Genomic DNA, 6,000 nt, shown 5'->3' with positions numbered 1-6,000 from the left:
AAGGATTCTGCTCAGCAACAAGAAACAAGTGCTACATTGATTCTGTGCGACTGTACCCAAACCAAACACTTCACTATCTTGTCGTCGGGGGAAAATACCGATCTTCTAAATCAGTTTTAACCTTGTAATCATTCAGGGATTTGTGGGCCACAGAGCATTCACTCACCACATCACACATTTTAATTAGAAATCTGTTTCTCCTTACATTCCTCAGAGACGTGAGAATTTCATCTGGGATCAGAGCACAACAGCAGTGAGAAGGTAGCGGCTCAGTGACAAAAATGCAATATACACATTCAATTCTCATCCTGCTCTTTGTTCTGCTACGATAACTGTTAATATTCCTGTGCTATTGCAGCACTGAGACTTCAATTGAAACTATATTGCTGGATTAGATCTGAAGTGAGCGTCTTGGACATGAGAGAAGCACATGAGTACCACAAAATTACTGTGTTCTGGGGATGCTTCGCTGCAGAAGGACTTGGGTTTGTGAAGGTAGGTGTTAAAAAGATGAAGCGAAATACAGAAGACTCCTTGAAGAAAATAATATGAATGGCCTCTTGCTCAGGATCAAGTTGGAATACGGTATTTGATGCTTTAAACAGATGCAAATTAGAATCAGAATCAGAATCAGAAACAGGTATAGTTCGAGGAATTTGTTCTGGTGGGTTGGTGCAACAAAACAACTACAAATATACAGTAAACAATAAATACACAGTAAAATAGAGCAACTAAAAACAAAAATAACTAATAGTGCAAACAACTGTAATCGTGCAAATGCTTTAGGAACCTTCTGCTCTTCTCCACACTCTACCTCATGCTTAACATTATACAGTATCTTACATCATAAAAACAAACTACCAGTCTTTGAGAAAACAATTGGTTTGAACAGATGCATGTGCCCCGATCTCATCAACACTGCCTGGTGTACGTAGCAAACCCCCCAGTGGGGAGCTGCTGCTGATCTTCAAGTGCTTCAAAAGCACAGCGAGATAGTCAAGAGGCTTCTGAGATGACAACATGTAAACAAGTGGTGTTGTTGTCACTGCTGTTGTGTTTGTTGTTGTTGTTGTTGTTGTTGTTTTATGTCAGGCCAGCAGCAGAGAGCTCTGATGTGTGGATCTGATGATGTACTCTAAGTCTAAGTGGTCACATGACAATGTGAAAGACCGAGCCTCTGGGTGCCTCACGTCCTTGTTGCTTCTGAATGCACACTCACACTTAAACACAAACATGCTTGCGCACCATCTACATAAAAACATTTGCACACACTGCGCACAGAGGGAGTTTGAGCGAGACCAGATTGCATGTTCAGAGTGTCAGACTGTTGAGCTCAGCATGCGAATGATGTATACTTCACAGGGAATCAAAAAGTTATGAACCAAGTTATGAACTACAACTAACGCCTTCCTTTTTTTTCTGGGAATACAGATTAAAATCTAATCTGTGATGGTTAATAATGCAACTGCGGTAGATGATATACTGTAGGAGAATTATTCTGAATTTCAAATCATAAGCAGGTCAAGGAAGCTCACGGTAAAGTGAGGAAAAGGGAAGGAAAGTAATGAAATCCATAAAAAAGTTATAGGACGAAGCTCAGCCTTATTACCATTCAATATGGCCATGACCTCTGTCTGCTGAAATGCTGGCCCAGCATTATTACGTTAAAGAAAAATAAAGCTCTGGCTGTGTGTTTCTGTGTGTGGCAGGTGGATTACGGATGGATGGAATTGTGTGTGTTCACAGTTGGCGGGTGGGATTCGGCAGCCACACGTTATTGCTCCCTTCAGCTCGAAAGCTGAGATACTGGACATCACTCGAGGACATTGCCGCCTGTCTTGCTCCTCCTTCACGTTTTCTCATTCCAGCTCCAATCAATCCACCACCTCCCACAATCCCCTGGAGGGTGGAGTTCAGAAACAACCTGCTGGAGGCTGTTGCCGCACCAGATGATTGTCCCGCTCTGCTCTGCACGTTGTCAGGCCACCTGCTGCTTATCAAGTCAAATCAGGCATCAAACAATCTCACACTATCGCTCCAAACAGTACATTAGCCTGATTGGTTGGATCACTTTCTGTTCTGTTGTTGCTTACTTGCGTCGTGGTAGAGGTCAGGCTCTACTGGCAGCAATGTCAATCCATCACTTGGCCAATTGATCAATCAGCCGCTGGTCCAGATGAAAATATCTCAACTATTGAATGGATGGCCATGGCATGTGGTGTTTGCATTCAGAGTGGCAAGATGATGAATCTCAACATGATTCTTTGACTTCCTCTGGTGAAATACCTCAAGGACTATGGCATGGATTGCTGGGAAATTTGATACATGTAACCATGGTGACCAAAGGATCAATCTTGATTGTCATGATGCCCAGATTTTTGGTTGCACCACTGTGAGGCTCAATGTTGTATGTTGAGTGCAGAGTAACTTGTCTTGAAAACAGTGGATGGATTGTCAAACAGACACAAAAAATAAGCTAAATGTCAGAGTGACATCACTGGGCCAGACCAAGTGGAGGGTTTTTTCCTTTTAGACGAATATTTCTTTTGTATTAAAAGGCTTCCTTCAGCAGCGACTTTAAGTGTTTCACTCTAAGAGAGATATTTAGAAATGTAAATGAACCTGTAGTGTGTACAGCGATGTTATTTGCAGTTTTGTTTGCATCAAGGTTGTAGAGTAGGTCACCATGCTGTTTGATGGTACGCTGAAATGACTATGGTGTGAATTAAGCATTATATAAATGGAGTAGAGATTTTGTTCGCTCAACAGAGAGGTCAGGCTGGGCAGCCAAAATGTGCCATTTTTTTTTTGTAGCTATGGGCTATTTTGAAATTATTTTTCCTTGTAAATGATTTTCTTGTATCATTTTGTCACGTTAAGTTTTACATGAATGGAGAATCATTGTAAAACTAAAGGGCCTTCAGTAGAGGGATATAGTTACCCCTGCAGGCCATGATAGTGTATTTTGGAAAAAAATGACCTTTGACCTCTAGCAGAGATATCTTAGCACAGATTGAGCCCAAAATCTAATTATTTTGAGAAGAGGCCATTCCTAGCTCACCTGTAAAATATCAACTTGTCACACCTTAGCACTCGAGCTAGAGACTGTTCACAGACACACGGACAGACGGACGGGACCAATTACTCTATAGTCATGCCCTGGTCAGGGGCAACTATAATAAAATCTTTACCTCCTGTGTACTCTGAGGCCTGGGGGTTAACTGGACTTCCTGAGCACAAACAAGTGTGGATGAGAGACAAACACTCAGATGAGAGAGCACACAGTTATTACATAAACTATGCAACATAATAATACACATGAGGTTGGCAGGAAAATATCATAAAACCAGTAAAATGTAGAATTCCGCCGCCGCCTTAGCTCACCTGGTTGAGCTGGCGTTCAGGAGCTATAGTCTCCGATGCAGCGGCCATGGGTACAAATTCCGCTGCTTCATATTCTGATCTTTTTTTTTTCAGTCCTGCATGCTCAGCATGTTTAAGATCTGCCCATAGATTTTCCATGATATCTAAGTCAGTGGACAGTGAGTGTGCCTCTAAAAGCATTCCTGAATGAGTTCATGGTGATTTTCCTATTGTAGAAGCCAGGCTCTTTTTGGTTTCAGTTTCCTGGCTGACTGCATGACATTTGCGTCCAAAATGTGTTAATATTTAGTGGATTATCATTCTTCCATTTACCCATGAAGTGCTGTCTGTACCACTGGTTGGCACACAACCCCAAACGCAGAATGTTTCCACCCACATGCATGACAAGGTGTTGTTTTCATCAAATGCTGCTCTTTTTCTCTCCAAAGAAATTCAAATACCTTTGATGATTGTAGCCAAAGACCTCCATAACTGCAACTGTGCCTACCTTTGTAATGAGGTTGAAGGTACGGTTTCCTTCTGGTGACTCTTCTATTTAAGGCCAGTTTGTGCATCAGCACTACACAGCAGGGCACCACTGCTGACTCCTTTGCAGGCATGGGAGGGTTTTTTTTTTGCAGCCAAATGTGAAGTTTAACCTAGATTTTTTCTTGTTCTGCCAGATATTATAATAACGTCTGCAGTTCTACTTGACTAAAATTTCTTGGTGACGTCAGGTGTACTTTCACATGACCGTGGTTAATATTTTTTTCTGTTTAGCATGTATTACCAAGTCGAGCAACACTGAGCTTTTGCTATCTGATCTGCATTAGTTATCTCTTCTGTTCTTTTGCAGTTTCTTTTGCACTGTTCACTACATCTGTTTTTTCTTTCCCTTTTATGTTGTTTCTTTAAAAGTACTGTTTGCAGTTTCCCCCCCTTTTTTTTCATTTTCCATCTGCTCTGTTCATTGTAGTTCTATTTTTCTGCCTTTGCACGCATTTCTAAGTTAATTCTGCCATGACACTTTCATTACCGTAATAAGCTGTGATTCATTTCAGTGGGTGGAAGGGGAAAAAAAGCTAGAATGCTAATGTGATATGCAGCCAAATGGGAGAGCAGCGCTGGCACTGGTTGGACAGGGATTCCTGTCCGTCATCAGTTTCATCTCCTATTGCTTTCCTCAGGGTTCTCCTGACAGCGCAGAGCTCCTCCTCCTCTCTGTGGGCCAGAATTCTGGATAAATGTTTACATGGCTCTGTCAGCAAGCTGGAACCAAAACACGAGTTGTATATGTGAGACGTGTAAATCCCCCTGAAGAGATATGGGGCAATTAAATATATATTCATATTCATGGCACACACAAACAAGCGAGCACAGCATTTGCAAATACGTACAACAGAGTTTGCCAAGTGAGAATCTAGCCAAGTTTCAAGGACAACCACAGCGATGGCAGATTTTTGAAATAGTTATTTGAGTATTACATGCTAGATTCAACCATAATCTGAAGCCTAAACACTGTGAAAACAGAGAAAAAAAACAAACAGATTGAAGCCTTTGCTATTTAAGCTGGGAACGATGCCAGAACCAAACACATCACAGTGATTAAACAATCTTCTATTGAACATTGAAGCCATTCGTTCCAGTGCGCTCAGGAGCTCAGAGGACAAGCTGCAGGTCACACTTTCGATGGTTGCGCTGACACCGATTGAAACCACTCTTTCTCTGTCAATTTAAATACTCGTTTCAAACCGGCAAGTGCACAGGCAGAGAACAAACAGCAGCAGCACAAGCATGAATCACACTTTTTCTGCAATAAACACGAGGTGATGCTGGACCCATAATCCGCAGGCACATGAAGTAATCTGAGTAAATGTGCATTTGGATTATCAGTCTGGAACGGTCTAATCTGAAACACTTCCACTGCTGCTCGACTAATAGGTCATGAGTAAGCTCCAGCCTGGAGATGCAATGTATCAGCATTTGTCTGATGATTAGTAGAAGAAGGTATTTCACTGAGCTTTGAGGCCTGACGAGCAGCTGCAGACCACCAGTAGATAGTATCTGCAACAGTTGATTTAGTGGGTAAGTGCGGTTCTAGTGTTGAGTTTGACCCCTCTCTTGGCAGATATCAAGCATGTAACTTGTTCTTATTCTCACTTTGGAGTTTCTTTTGCCTGCTGCCACATTTTTCACACTTCAGTGACTTCTATCATCGCGGTGCATTCGGTGACAGCTGCTATGACAGGTCGACTGCTCCCCAATCACATTTTGGATGTGCAAATTGACTTTTCCGTTGTACCTATCTTGCGTCACGCTTCCTTGCCAGCATCTAAATTTATTCATTTCTTACACTTTGAATGTTTGCTCTCAACAAGTCAGAGATTTTACAAGTTACTACAAATATCTTGTTACTTCCTGGAGATGCTGAGTGAAATCAACCCTTATGTACTTGGAATGTGACACATGACATGGCTTGGAGGTGATATTATTAGGAATAATCATGTACAATCTTTCATTGAAAATTCATGGCACTCGTTACAGTTCTTTGGTTCATTTGCTTATCTTTCTCTGTTATTTCATTTTATTAAGTCAGATATTTTTTTCACTCGACTGACACTACAACCAGACTTTTAT

Source organism: Stegastes partitus, unplaced genomic scaffold (assembly GCF_000690725.1).
Source record: "Stegastes partitus isolate 25-593 unplaced genomic scaffold, Stegastes_partitus-1.0.2 Scaffold321, whole genome shotgun sequence".
Classification (NCBI taxonomy): Eukaryota; Metazoa; Chordata; class Actinopteri; family Pomacentridae; genus Stegastes; species Stegastes partitus.
The sequence above is the reverse complement of the archived record's forward strand: the minus strand, read 5'-3'. Positions refer to the sequence as shown.